The sequence below is a fragment of the Drosophila teissieri genome, chromosome 3L (assembly GCF_016746235.2).
Source record: "Drosophila teissieri strain GT53w chromosome 3L, Prin_Dtei_1.1, whole genome shotgun sequence".
Lineage (NCBI taxonomy): Eukaryota > Metazoa > Arthropoda > Insecta > Diptera > Drosophilidae > Drosophila > Drosophila teissieri.
The window spans coordinates 22158578-22172489 of NC_053031.1; the positions used below are offsets into that span (position 1 = coordinate 22158578).

The window sequence follows — 13912 nt, forward strand, 5'->3', positions numbered from 1 at the left end:
TCGCCATATCTCTGTCTCGTTCACTCCTTCCCTTTCGCTTTGTGTGCGCGTGTTTGTGTGTACGTGACTGTGTGTGTGAGAGGCGGGGGGATATTTCAATTCAGTTATTTGTGCAATTTCGCTCAGTCAAGTTGTGTGTTCCTTGTGCAGTGTGTGCGCCTGGCATCCATCAATCAGCCGCCCAAGTTTGACGAAAAGAGATACCCTGAAATTACCCACAAAATTGCCAAGACTGCTTCGTCTTTCCTCTGATTGCCGTCCGATAACAGCGGATTAAGTGCATCATTCAAAAACAAAACGGCGCCAACTGCATTGCAAGTCCCAGAAGTGAGAAAGAGAGGGCGGAGTTAAAGAGATTGAAAGAGACAGCGACCACGGGAAATAACAGTTTCGACAGCTGATAACAGTCGCTCTGTGCCTGTGCGTGTTTTGCCTCTGTGTTGGTGACTGTACTTGTACCCCAAAAGCGTTCTCACCCAACAACGAACACTAAGAAAACAAACGGAAAACATACAAACTAATTAACAACATTTTACTACGGCGAAATTTAATGTAAACTTTGTGCAACCAAATTGACAGGTGAGTTCGGACTGCGAACTATTCAAAAACAATATATTTATAATGATTTATTTGAAATTATGATTAGCGCTTGTTTCCATGTTATGATAATAGGTATTTGATTGGAGTTTATATTCATTGCCCGAATTATTAATTATGCCACATTGGTAGGAGATCAATAATATCGTCGCGTGTTAGGCAGATAAATTTTAGGATTTCGAAACCATGTTAGTAGTCGACGGTCACTTTCAAATTCTATGGATTAACAATTTGCATTTGAAACGAGGCATACTTTCATTTTAATACAAAATATTAATGAGAAACTAAACTATATATTCAAATAATTTAGAGAGTAAATCCAATATACATTTTTATATCTCCTACTATTATTCTGCCAGGTCGTAATGCACTTGGTTTCATTCGGGCAAGACAATGGCCCAGACACAAGGACACAGACAATGCAAAGCGTTGGGATTCTCAGGATCGGGAAAGCGGGTCTTGAGTAGGGGGAGTGGTACGGCAACTAATTAGAACTCCGCTAGACGTCATAATTGGGGCCGAGGGGGATGTGGTCTGTGGTGGTGTTGGTGTTGGTCACGGTGGCGGATCTGAAAGGATCTGGAGCGGGAGCTTGCTACAAGTGCATTAAGTAGGCGAAGACTGTGAAAGGACCCGCTGCTTGGACGAAAAATTTTCACTTCATAGCCAGGGACCAAAAATCCGGTCAACAGAGGAAAGGGGGGAAGAGAAGGCGAATGTTGAGCACAAAGCAACATGCCGCACATCTGCACAGAGCAAAAAAAAAATAAGAAGAATGGCGAGAATAGTGCACCAGGGGAAAAGGGAGAAGAAGGGGCGGATAAAATAGAAGAGTGAAATATATATTTTTACCGTGCGCAGTAATGAAAGGCCTCGGGCATACATAAGTTTAAAATAAATATTTGTCCCTCTGTATGTGTGCATGTAATTCAACAAAAACAACTGAAAACACAAACAAAAATGTGCTCGGAATGATAGAAGAAGCGGTGCAGACCAAAGAATTGGACAAGCCGGGAAACTGAAGGCACTGGACTGAAAACACGGCATATCAAAATTGTGAGAGCCAAAAAACAAGGCCCAATGTGAAAGTGTAATAGTTGGTAATACTCTGGACGGGAAAAACTGAATTTCAGAAGAGCTTCCTTATCTGCATAGTTAATTTTTAACAAATCAAAATGGCTTTTCAACAGATAGAACAAATTTATAGTATCAGTTAAAGAGAAAGAAGAAATGTAATTAAAAATAAATGGTCTTAGCTTATTTGTTCTTTGTGAAATTAAACAGCATAACTTTATGTATCTCAAAGATTACACTAAAGCAGGCTTAATAGGCATACTGACAATAAAACTGCAAGATGCACTAAATATTCCACCATATTTTTTATTGTGCTTGCTCGCTCTAACACGAAAAAATGTAGGGTCCACTCTTTTGTAGGGTTTGTAGGGTGTATTCATGTGCCGCATGAATAGGGGCTCCCACGACCGTGAGGAGGAGGGGGAGGGAATGTTGCAATGGGGCGCTATGATGTGGCCAAGTGGTCGGGGCAAGGTAAACATGCCGAGCACAACAGGGGTAAGAAAACTGGCTGCCGGACTACGGCTCTCTCTCGCTGCTGACTTACCAGCAGGGGCGTATCTAGGGGGATTTCCAGGGGAGAGTGTGTATTAAGGTGTGTGGCATCGTAGGTGCATGAAAAATATAGTTAAAATTTCGAAGCAGCTGAACAAATATTAATAATATATTAAATTCATCGCTAATATACATTTTCTTACCCTCCATACCAGTTATTATTTCTGGCTAACGGGCGAAGGAACTAAAAGTAGGTTGAGGTAGCCACTGTTTGGCGCCGCCATGTTTAGAAAGTGCATACGGCTATCAAAAAGGCTAAGAGAGAGTGGGAGCGAAATTGAGAATGAGCTAATTTCGCTGGTAGAAAGTTTAACAAAACATTTGCTTAGCTTTCATGTTAAGCGTAAAATATAAACAATTATGCAGTTGGTAGGCAGCGATCTTCTATCTAACAACACATTTCTTGATGCACAGAAAAAAGGTAGTGTTTATTGTTTGATTGGGCTAATATTAATATTATTACATGTAAAAGGCTTACTATTTTTAAATTGAACTAAATTTCTTGATATGGGATAAATAACTTTCAGTGCATTATCTGTCCGCATATTCCATATTCAGTAGGCCGACAAACCGGACTTTACTACTTGAATTTTTGGACAAAGCATAGGTGAGCTGTTACATGTCACCACCTTTTTCCACCACCCTATTCCCTTCCCACCCAGCATCCTGGGCAGGTTGCAACGTTGTCTGACTTGAGTCGAGGCCTACAAAATATGACAAATTACAAAATAATTGTGCGCAGAGTCAAAACGATGTCCTCGTTTGTTGCTGCTGGGCTGTGGTGTCCTTCCTTTCATTCTTTCCTTGCCTTAACCCCTGACCTGCCCCGTCGTCATCGTCAGCGTACCTTGCAATATTAATGAACTCTTTTACATCGTCTGTCATTTCCATGGCGGTAGTGTAAACCGCAGCAGAACCCCGCACCTCATCATTCGCTTTCACTGCTGGGCCGTGTCCCCCATGTCTGCCTCCTTCCAATACTCATTTGGATCCTATTTGCATGGCTTTGGTTCCCGAACGGGCGGAGGAGGTCGTCCTTATAAAGCCTGTATTTACTTTATGGCAGGCCTAGCGAAAAAATTGTATGTTTATGCGGTTTGAAGTATTGAATACCCAACGAACAAGATCCCTTCAATGAACATTTTTCTTGAATTAAATAATAAAATAAAAGAGAAAAATATATACCTACAAAAATTAAATAAAAATAACATTATTTGCTTAATTTAAGATAAAAGTTGTCTAAGGCAAATATTCCTTTTTTTGTTATCTTTAATTTTACCATAGGAGTAGTCACGTTGAAGTCAATTCCATTATTCGTGATCGTGAAATCCTGCCCCATAATCACGTATTTTTGCATGCCGTAATTGACTGCTGTGCAGCCCTCCACTATTCACCCGCAACTGTCGCTTTAGGATTCCGCCAATGCTCCGAGTCCCCCAGATCCGCGAGTTCCCGACTTGCAGCCCCCTGGTCCCCAGATCCGATTCAGCAACCCCCCTTTGTGGAGCATCCGGGGCGCTCCCAAATGAACGCGTTGGCAGTGTTTAAAGTTTGTTACTCGAAATGCATTTTATATGGTCCGTTAGCCGTTACAGTTGTGTTTGCATTGGCCCGTGGGTATTCATTAAAGTAGAGGGATCCGCACGTGGTAAGTGGGTGGTGCCCGCCCAGCTTTAAGCTGACAATATTCCGGGACTGCCAGGCGAACGGACGGACGGAAGGAGAGGAGTTCGCTGTGGCGGGGCACGGCAAGTTAGTTTGGCGTTGGAAAAAAGCTAAAAAGGAAATTAAAGGAAAATGTTGCGTCGCTGCACTGGTTTGAGTAATGGAAGTTCTGTTGGGTTGGATCTTTGGAAGGGAACGGGGACACGGTGGAGCGACGAATGGATTTGGATAGACAGCCCAGACGCCTGGAGTTGGCTTATTACATGGGCCAACTGCTCTGCGTGTGAGTGTGCTGGCCAAAAACTTATTAGACAGTCGGAAATTGAATATTGTTCCTGCCAAATTGTTAAATGTTTGTCCTGGTCTCCTCTCTGTCATGTTGATGTTTCCTGTTTCGGCTTGATTCCATCTCCTCCAGGGATACTTTGTCCTTCATGTGTGCGGTTTCATCTCCATCTACCCGCCACATCCGACTTTTAAATTGTTTTGTTATACCTCGTATGGGGGCAAGTAATTAGAGCAATGTTCACATGTGCAGCCAAAGTTTCCGATGTTCTGTTAATAAAGTTCGTCTGGGGCCCTTGGCCAAAGTGCGAAAAGTGTTGGAATTAGCACACAGTGCAGGGAAGCATGATGTGATGATATAGGGGTAAGGTGGATTACACAATGGATCTGGATCTTTGCTGATTTCGGAGGTTTCTACGCACAAAATTTTAATTAACTAGCTTGGTGTAGTGGTTTAATGCAGGTGCTTGGCACAAAAATCCAAACCTTTAAGACAAACTATGAAATTGAGTATATACCATTGCAGTAATTCAATGCAATGGGCTTGCACAGCTGAAACTTACAATTTTGATTAAACTTTGCGAAAATACAATTTAGTACATATTAGCGTGTGCAAACTATTGATTAATGTCAACTATTTGGCATATTTAATAACTTTCTTAAATTGAATCACAAGCCTCCTAAAAAAGGCATTTAATTTCTTACCTAGAACTGGTCAATAATTAGTCTACTGACCAAATATGGATTTTATTGATATAGATTATGCAATTTAATACAGCTGGGATTTGTATTTGCCCAATTAATTACACACACATCGCTTTAACCACCTTATTGTATTGAATAGTTCTGCTTAAGTGTTGCATATACATATCAACATGTATTTATAAAAGCTACATACAAGATGTGCATGCGTATTTTATCTTGCCTATATATTATATTTGCAATCTCCTGTAAAGTTGCTTTAAATTAAAAAGTCAGTCTTTGTTGGCATGACGCATAAGTCCTCTGCAAGGATAAATATAAACACTTCTAAAAGCCGCAGTCGCTTCATTAGTTACATTGGGGGCCTGGTAAGCTCATTAGCGTAATGCAAGTAACAATGTTGTCATTTCGCCACGGTTGCATGACGATCCCGAGGTGTCAGGGGACACGTTGCGTATACGCAACGTGTGCACAGCAGGCAGGGGCTCCAAGGAAGCGGCTGCTTAAATTGTAAGTAAACCATGGAAACCACAGTTTGCCCGAGAGCTCCCCGGAGCAGCCAGCCCACTCACCTGGAGCTTATTAAAGCCCTTCCGTTGCAGACGCTTTCAAAGCGATTTCCATTCTCCTGCCCCACACCTCCCAGCTTTCTCCAGCTATCCATCTATCTATCTATCTATCTTCTCGTCTGTGTCTCTGTCTTAATGCCTCTTGAGTGCTTCGCTTGGCTGGGCTTAAACTCTTTGCTGGCATTTCAACGCTGCAGCAGTTTGCAATTTCACTCCCCGCCACCTCGAACCTTGAGTTTCTGTCTATCCTCCACCCTTAGACCCCAACCAGTAGCCAAAAATCTCCCGCTTCCCTGCAACTTTGCCACTTTGCATTTGCTTCACCCACACTCACAAAAAAACTCAAAATTGAACTTCAATCTTCCTCCCCGTGCAACAAAAACAGCACAAAACACAAACGCATGTAAATTGGCCAATTTTGTATAGCACCCCAACCTCCCCCGGCATAGACACGCCTCCCGCCCCCTTTTGCCACCCCGCTGGCTGGTACTTTTGCTTGGCATTTGGGCACTGCACGAAAAACATAGTGAATGATTAATTATGCTTTCGTAAATAACTTATTGACTTTTGTTAGGAGAGCCAACGATTATGGAATGCCTATTCCCAAACAAGAGAGAACGCTATAGTCGAGTTCCCAAATATCTGATACCCGTTATTTGGCAAAAAGATTTTTGGCAAATCGAGAGAAAATTTACAAGACTAACAAAAAAGTGAAAAAATATCAAAACATTTTTCAAAAGTTTGGGCGTTGCAGTTTTGGGCGGTTCGTGGGCGTTAGGGTGGGCGTGGGCAAAAGTTTTTTGACAAATCGATAGAAATTTACAATAGTAATGCAAAAATATCAAAACAATTTTCAAAAGTGTGGGCGTGGCAGGTTTGGGCGGTTTGTGGGCGTTAGAGTGCTGCGTCTATGTCTCTGGAGTCTGCATGCTTAATCTAAACTTTCTAGCTTTTATAGTTCCTGAGATCTCGAAGTTCATACGGATAGACGGACATGGCCAGATCGATTCGGCTATTGATCCTGGTCAAGAATATATGTACTTTATATGGTCGAAAACGCTTTCTTCTGCCGGTTACATAGTTTTCAACGAATATAAAATAGCCTAAGAGTCTACGATAAGTTTTTCAAGTTCGTTTTTTTAAGGCTTAAGACGTAAAATGTATCTCAATATATTATCCCTCTACTGTAAGATGTAAATAAAAGAATATTTAACATATATAAATAGTGCCTTGAATGTGCTTCAACTGTTTATTTCGATAAAAATGTGCAAATAAATCTTAAGGACATCATTCTGAAAAATGCCTTTAAACTTATGTATTAAATAAATGTGACATACAGTCATTACAAATTTTGCTCTGTGCATATCAGTAGCAGCATCTGAAGCAGCGAAAAAATTGCATAAAAATCCTTTTCTTTTCGGTTTCTCCTTTTGATTTGTAACTGGCGCACTTTGGTGATTTCTCTTGGCCTCCGCCTCATGTTCCTCCGACTGGTTCTTCCAGCCCCCTTGGCATTTTATTTGTTATTTGCTTGACAGCCGCTGAGCCGAGCTTCTCACAGGAACTGCATTTGTCCAAAAAAATGCTGGAATATGAAAATTGGCAATTGGAAAGCGTTTGCGTTTTTTAGAAGTAGAGTAATGAATAGGGATTGAAAAGCTTTGAGAGCATTCCTAAGCTGACATTCGGATTCCTTGTGCTAAGAATTTTTCTCGTCTTACTTAAGTGTATCTAAACTTATCATTTAAAGCCCCAAAACGCAATTATCAGTGCAGCATTAAAAGATTCAATTTATCCAATAAATATAAATAACTATTCAAATATAAAAATCAAAGTCAAAATTAAAAAAAAAACAAAAACCAAATTTTTTAGGATCATCTCCTCTATCATAACAGGATTTCCTTTAACTCCTCGTGTCTTGGAGTCCAATAACTACATGCACTAAAGGACAAACCGGTTTTGATTTGCATTGCAATTAAGAATCCTGTCGCATCTTGAGCCGTGTTGGCAGCCTGAGCGGTAATGAAAAGTTGCGGTTTTTCTTCTCTGTTTTCATTTCTAGCGCAGACCACAACCAATCTCCATGGCGGAGATGTTCCGCATGGTGGCGAGGTAAAAGTTTTAATGAAGCTGCCGCCACGGGAACTGTGTCCCACACCTGAAATCGTTTTCGTTTTCGGTTGGCAAAAGCCATCAATCGGGAAATGGATGCGGCTCCAATCCAACGCAGTGGTATGTGCTTTCCTCGACTGCCGCTAATCAAATTAGAATGCCAAAGCTCGCGCTACATGGCAACATAGCTGCCTGCTGAGTTATGAGACAGCTACTTTCTGCGGTCGACCGAAGTTTGACGAAGGCAGCTTTCGGTGGTGCAGATATTACATCGCATTAATTATTTGCACCCTCGACTGTGCCCGACCCGTCATAATATTTATTTAAAATTTTAATGAGGCGGTGCGAGTGAGTGGTCCCAGGAAACGGCTGCTACTCCTCTAATACTTCCCTGCGGTTACCTTGACAAATCCCGGCTGGGAAGGAGTCGACGTACAGCATATTTGTGCGGTTCGGTAACGCACTATACAATTCCACACACACACACACAAGTAGTCCCAAGCGCAGAGATACAGATTCTTAGTTGCAAACATCGTTGCATACTTTTCGTTGCACTCGGACAAGGACACGGGACGTGTGATTGATGTGGACGACAATGGTACTCAGGGCTAAAAAGGTGGGCGGCCGGATGGGAGCTTACATGCTCTTTACATGGCCATTAGATATATCATACGTATCTCCAGCCGAGGCTGCCAGAAAAATAACGTTTCAAGCTTGATTCCTCCTCTTCGCTTTAGTAATCTTTTCTGAGGGGATTTGTGTGCGTAATATATTTAAACTGATTTCAGCTTGATGCATCAAGGGGAATAGTATCCTGAGCAGTATAAAAGCTAAGATATATAGAATTTTATGGCTGCTCTTGTGTGTACTTTTTACTGAAGATAAAAAGTGCCTTTTGCGGCCATATTTGAGGGTAAGCTACAACCTAAAGATATCTGCCATATTTAAACCAACTAATCACAAATTTTCATATTGATATTTTGTAATAAAAAAAAACATTTTGTCCTAATCTCTTTATTTATATACTCCTTGTTTAAAATATGTTTAAATTAAAATGGTTAATCACCATAAATGTTTTAGTAAGCTAAGCTAAAGTATATTTAGTTTAATTTTTTATATTAATGAATACAATTTTATTTTTTCAATTGTGTCTATAATACATCCCGGTTATTGCCTAGTCATTTCGACCCATGTTCTTCTAGGCCAATTAGTGAATTTTTTCGAAATTCAGAGGTGATACTCGGCACTTCTAGCTATTTGTATACCTTTTGACCGTTTGCGTAGCCTTCAATTAATTTAACAATAATTTGGTGTGCTTTAGCCACGCAGAAAACATGCAGAAAATCAAAAATAATTACAGAAATAAATATATTCGTTTTGTTTTGCTGCTGTACTTGCAATTTTTGCATATTTTTGCGTAGCCATGTAAATGGCACGGGAAAATTGCTGAGAAGAAAATAAGCGAAAAATAAAAGCTGAGAAATCTCAGCTATAAATACACGACGTCAGCGAACGGCGACAACGACAACTACACGCTGGCACTCCTAAGTGCCCCCCGATCCTATCTCCCTCCCCGATAACGCTCCCACCAATTTGGAGGTGGGACGGATCGGATGGACGGAACTTCTCCGCTCTATGCCAAATGCGGTGGCCTCAGTTCCACAACAACGCTCGAGAGTCGTCACAGGGCTGGGGGCAACAACTCGGGTCTGTCCTCGACCATCTTTTCTGCCCCGCACAGTGGGTTAGTACCAGGGATCTGCGTGTGCAGGACCTCGGAGAATTATGTCGATGTTCCACGTGCCCAACATGTCGGATGACTGATTATTAAAAACAACTTATTACCAAGCTATGTTAATAAACGCCTTATATCCTTTAGGAGATAGTTGGAAAAATAGAAAAAACTTTAGTGATAAAAACTAAGAATTGGTTAGGTGAAAAAAGTAAATCCACTGTAATATCAACTGCTCATAGCATCCTTTTTGAGTGCCACCCCTTAGTCGGTGGAAAATGTTTACGCAGCTCAGGCCAGAAGTGGTTCATGATGTCACGGCAATTTTAAGCATTTTAAGCTTCATCGGGCATGGAGAGCTTGCCACTGGAATAGTTGAGGCAATTGTGAATGTCCGTGGAAAAACGTCTCCAGGAGGGACCACAAAATTTCGCTGGGCAAACAAAAAAACGAGTATCCCCTTAAAAAGAAGGGGGCACCCGGATTTGAACCGGGGACCTCTCGATCTGCAGTCGAATGCTCTACCCCTGAGCTATACCCCCACATGTAAAGTGCAACTTTAGTAGTATAGAGGAAAAACAATGTAACGTTGCTCTCAAGCTAACGTTTTGATTTACTTTGATTTTCTTGTTAACTTGTCAATTCGTAATGATGTATTGATCCACCGAAACCTAGTAAAAATTTAGATATCTTCTATTTAGCCCTTTAACAACGTAGTTTATCATCATTACATGCCAGTAACAGTAACAGTAATAACTGAGCTTTTGTAAAAAACAATATTTTTATTATGACATACACGCCTTATTTTGTTCACTGCATTACCTTTGCTGAGGATGCAACCCTAGCAGATTTCTCTCTGTGTTGTGTCTGCATCCGAACCGCATATATGTTGTCTATATATTATGTACTAAATCTGTCGTTTTCCTTCAATATGTCAACGTTGTCGTGGTACTACCCCTACCTACCCCTTCCACCAACTCTTAGTCTGAGTCTGTTCTGGTTGCGTTGTCGTCGTGGCTGCTGAAATTTAATTAATGTGAAAATTTGCACAGACTCAGGCTATTTATAAGTTGTTGTAAGAGCTCGCCATGACATAGCCAAACCCCTGCCACTGCCCCTTGGATCCTGCAGTGCCTCCGGTAAATGCCATGTGGAAATTGAAAATTGGGAATTTTCCCTGGAGAGCTAAGGACTAAACTTGGCTTTCTGCGAGCGAATGAATATTTTTTGGGGCTTTTGGCTAATTTAAATATGCAAAATGTTGCATGGATTGATTTTCGCTTCTGTTTGCAAAAGGTTGCTCTCATTTCGGTGGGTGGTGTTGCAGTGGGTGTGTGAAAATTGGTATCGGGGAACGGGAAATGGAAAATGGATAGGTGTGCGTGCCAGCATCACAATCAAACACTTCAAAGTGAGCCTGAAAAGCCTCTGAACTCTGTCACTGCCAGGCGGCTCCTCTCGACACAATTTCGATCGACCTCCCTTTTCCACGGTCTTGCTGTTCAGGTGTGCAGTCCCAGTTGCCTCGCAATCCTGTGGTATGGGGTTTGTGGTGGAGTGTAATTGAATTTTGATTTAAAGTCCTTTGATATATCAGAAACAAAGTGAAGTCTTCGACTCACTTATGCCAGCAACAGAATGGACCTGGACCAACTTTGGTCAATTCAATTCAATTTGGATGCCTTTCCCCACCTTTGGGGCGCACATTTTACTCGAAAGTTAATGGATAAGTCCTCATTCTCTCCTCTAAAATCTAGAAAAACAAAACCCAAAACCAATAAAAATGTGTTGAAGTGAACGGCACAACAGTGGATGCGATCTGTGGGCAAAGTTGAAAAGTTGTTGCAATAATTGATTTGTTGCAGATGTTTTGGGGCTTTACCGGTTTTTTCTGCATTTGCCAGGCATTTGCCAAATGGAATTCTTTTTCTAAATTCCCACAATCTCTCCCTTTGTCTGTGCAGCCGTTGCATTATTGCTATTCTACAGTAATTAATTTGATTAAATAGCAAGTGGCTGTGGAGCTGACAAATTTAATTATAATTATAAGCTAGCCATCAATGAAATTGGAATGGATATCAAATGGTTTTGAGTTAGGTGCTTAAAATGGTTACTATACTGGTTACTCTTGAAGTAAAAGAGTATTTTTGATTCGTTTAAAAGTATGAAAGAAGTAGCAGGACGCGTTTCTGACCCTTACCCTTAGCTGCTGGATATCTTCGAATTTCCCGCACTCTTTATAGTTGAACCTTTTGTATGTAATGTTATATATCCATATAACAATTACCTTTTACTTTTACTTACTCCGATCATTCAGTCCCTTGGCTCATTTTTATACCAGTTACTCTGTTTGTTAAGTGAGAACAACATGTTTCAAAATCAACAAGGGGCTATGCAGCAAGCTGACAATCGACGATCGAACTACCGATAGCCAAGGAATTTGCTGAACGGGCAAGAGAATTTAATAGGATGATAGGGCGCACCCCGGATAACACAATATAGCTCTTTTGGATTGGAATAAGTAAGCCCAGGGGAAATTCCAGGGAAAGTTTGGTGAATGGTTTTTCCTTGGGAAAACCCCTACAGTGCGGAGAGGGAAAACCATCAAGACGGAGCCGCCGAGTTTTTTGGTTAGCAACACTGATATTGACATCCCACCCGCAATACCCAAGTTTTTAAAACCAAATATCTTGGAGTCCAACTTATTTAAAATACACTATATGTAATAACAAATACAACCCTTTGTTAGACATAAGTAAAATATTGCGTGCACCTTTTTCAATATCGAAGTAAGTAATATATAATATGTATATATGTCAAAATATTAAGAGAGTATTGTAAGTTGGTGAATAGACAAACGGTGTAATTAAACTGAAGGGAGCCGCCATTATGATGGCATATACTAAAGACTCCAAATTTGTAAAACTTTTTTTCTGCATCTTCTTTGTACTCTCACTAGCTGACTAATGAGTATCTGATAGTTGAGAAGCTCGACTATAGCGTTCTATTGCTTTAAATGTTTCATACATACACAAATACTTTGCCATGTTAAGACAAATACTTTACTCATCTTGTATACATTTTTTACATTTAGTATAGGGATAACAATATTGCTTTAAAGAACTATTATTGTTTGTACATTCGTAATCATTTGCTATTATCTACACAAGCTTTAGTCAAGCGCCCGCTTATTGAGTCATAACCCGGACCGGACTTATTACAGTCTCATTAAACAGTCTTATTAAAGCTAAACAATCTTATTTCAAAAGTTGCTTGAATTTAACCCCATCAACGCTTAGAAAAATAGTTATGAGGACCTTTATAATTGGCGTGCGCAAACTGTGGCAACTCTGGTGGAAAATATTTTTGTAAATTTAAGCAGCCGGCAAACAAGCTATCTGGAATGGAACACATTTCCAAAGCCAACAAACGCTTTACTTGTGTGGTGGCTCAGCCACACCCATTTTTTGGAAATAGTTTTCTGACTTTTCATTAACCGCTGGTGCAGTGCAAACGATAATAGATTCCCTAAGACTTTTCGCCCCATTTCCTAGTCAAAATGTGTTTTCGAACCGAGCCAAAAATATGAACAAATAATGAAAATAACGCCGAAAAACCAGCAAAAGCAGTGCTCAGATATTTTAATTAGAATCAAAGTAATTTGCATTCTAAACGGAAGATAGAAAATGGGAGCAAGAAGTGTAAAGTGTGGGTAGGGGTAAAATGTGATGAGAAATATGCATGCGCAAATTTATATGAAATTGAAAAATTACCAATTTATTTGGGAAAATGCGAAACAGAAGGCTTTAATAAAAATTATTTCACATAAGGTTCATCGTTAACTCAATATTTTATCTTAAAGCTTCATGCTCTGAATGTAATAATAACATGTTTTCTTAAAAGAAAAGAAAGTACGCTGTAGTTGATTGCCTCGACATTCAGATACCTCTTACTTAGCTAGTGGGAGTGCGAGGAAGTCATTTCAATATTTTTGAAATACTTTGAAATATCGATAGAAGTTGATAACAACAACAAGAGAGAACGCTTTAGTCGAGTTCCCCGACTATCTGATACCCGTTACTCAGCTAGTGGAAGTGCGAAGGAGAGACTTCAACACTGACTGTTTTTGGCGGTTTGTGGGCGTTAGAGTGGGCGTGGCGAAAAGTTTTTTGGCAAATCGATAGAAATTTACAAAACTAATACAAAAATAAAAAAATAACAAAACATTTTTCAAAAGTGGGGGCATGGCAGTTTTGGGCGGCTTGTGTTAGAGTGGGCGTGGCAAAAAGTTTTTTTGGCAAATCGATAGAAATTTACGTCTTGTACGTCTTGTTTACTCTATGAGTAACGGGTATAATAATAATATCAAACAAAATTTCGGCTTCTGCACAGCTCGGGGGTCACTCAGGGGTCACAAGCTCAAGGCTCCGGCTTTTATAGTTCCTCAGATCTCGTTGAAAGATAAACGGACATAATCAAATCGACTCGGCTAGTAATTCTTCGTTCATTCTATTACATACTGCTTCAAAGAATCTATTGTACCTCTTATTCTTCGAGTAACGGGTATAAAATTTGGTTTCTTAAAGGTAGTAAGCCCGAAATAAAATCGTTAGTGTGACAA

At 40.3% G+C, this 13912-nt stretch overlaps 1 protein-coding gene and 1 non-coding gene across 2 annotated transcripts in view; one reads left to right on the forward strand and one right to left on the reverse strand.

Moving 5' to 3' along the window:
* Window positions 1-139: 139 nt before the first annotated feature.
* LOC122617976 (poly(rC)-binding protein 3) overlaps window positions 140-13912 on the forward strand; it is a 97511-nt gene continuing 83738 nt past the window's right edge. Inside the window, exon 1 of the mRNA XM_043794055.1 lies at window positions 140-579. The gene's annotated coding sequence lies outside the window, so the exon portion shown is untranslated. The remainder of the gene's footprint in view (window positions 580-13912) is intronic.
* On the reverse strand, window positions 9762-9833 carry Trnac-gca. Its single transcript has one exon. It is a non-coding gene; the product is annotated as a tRNA-Cys (tRNA).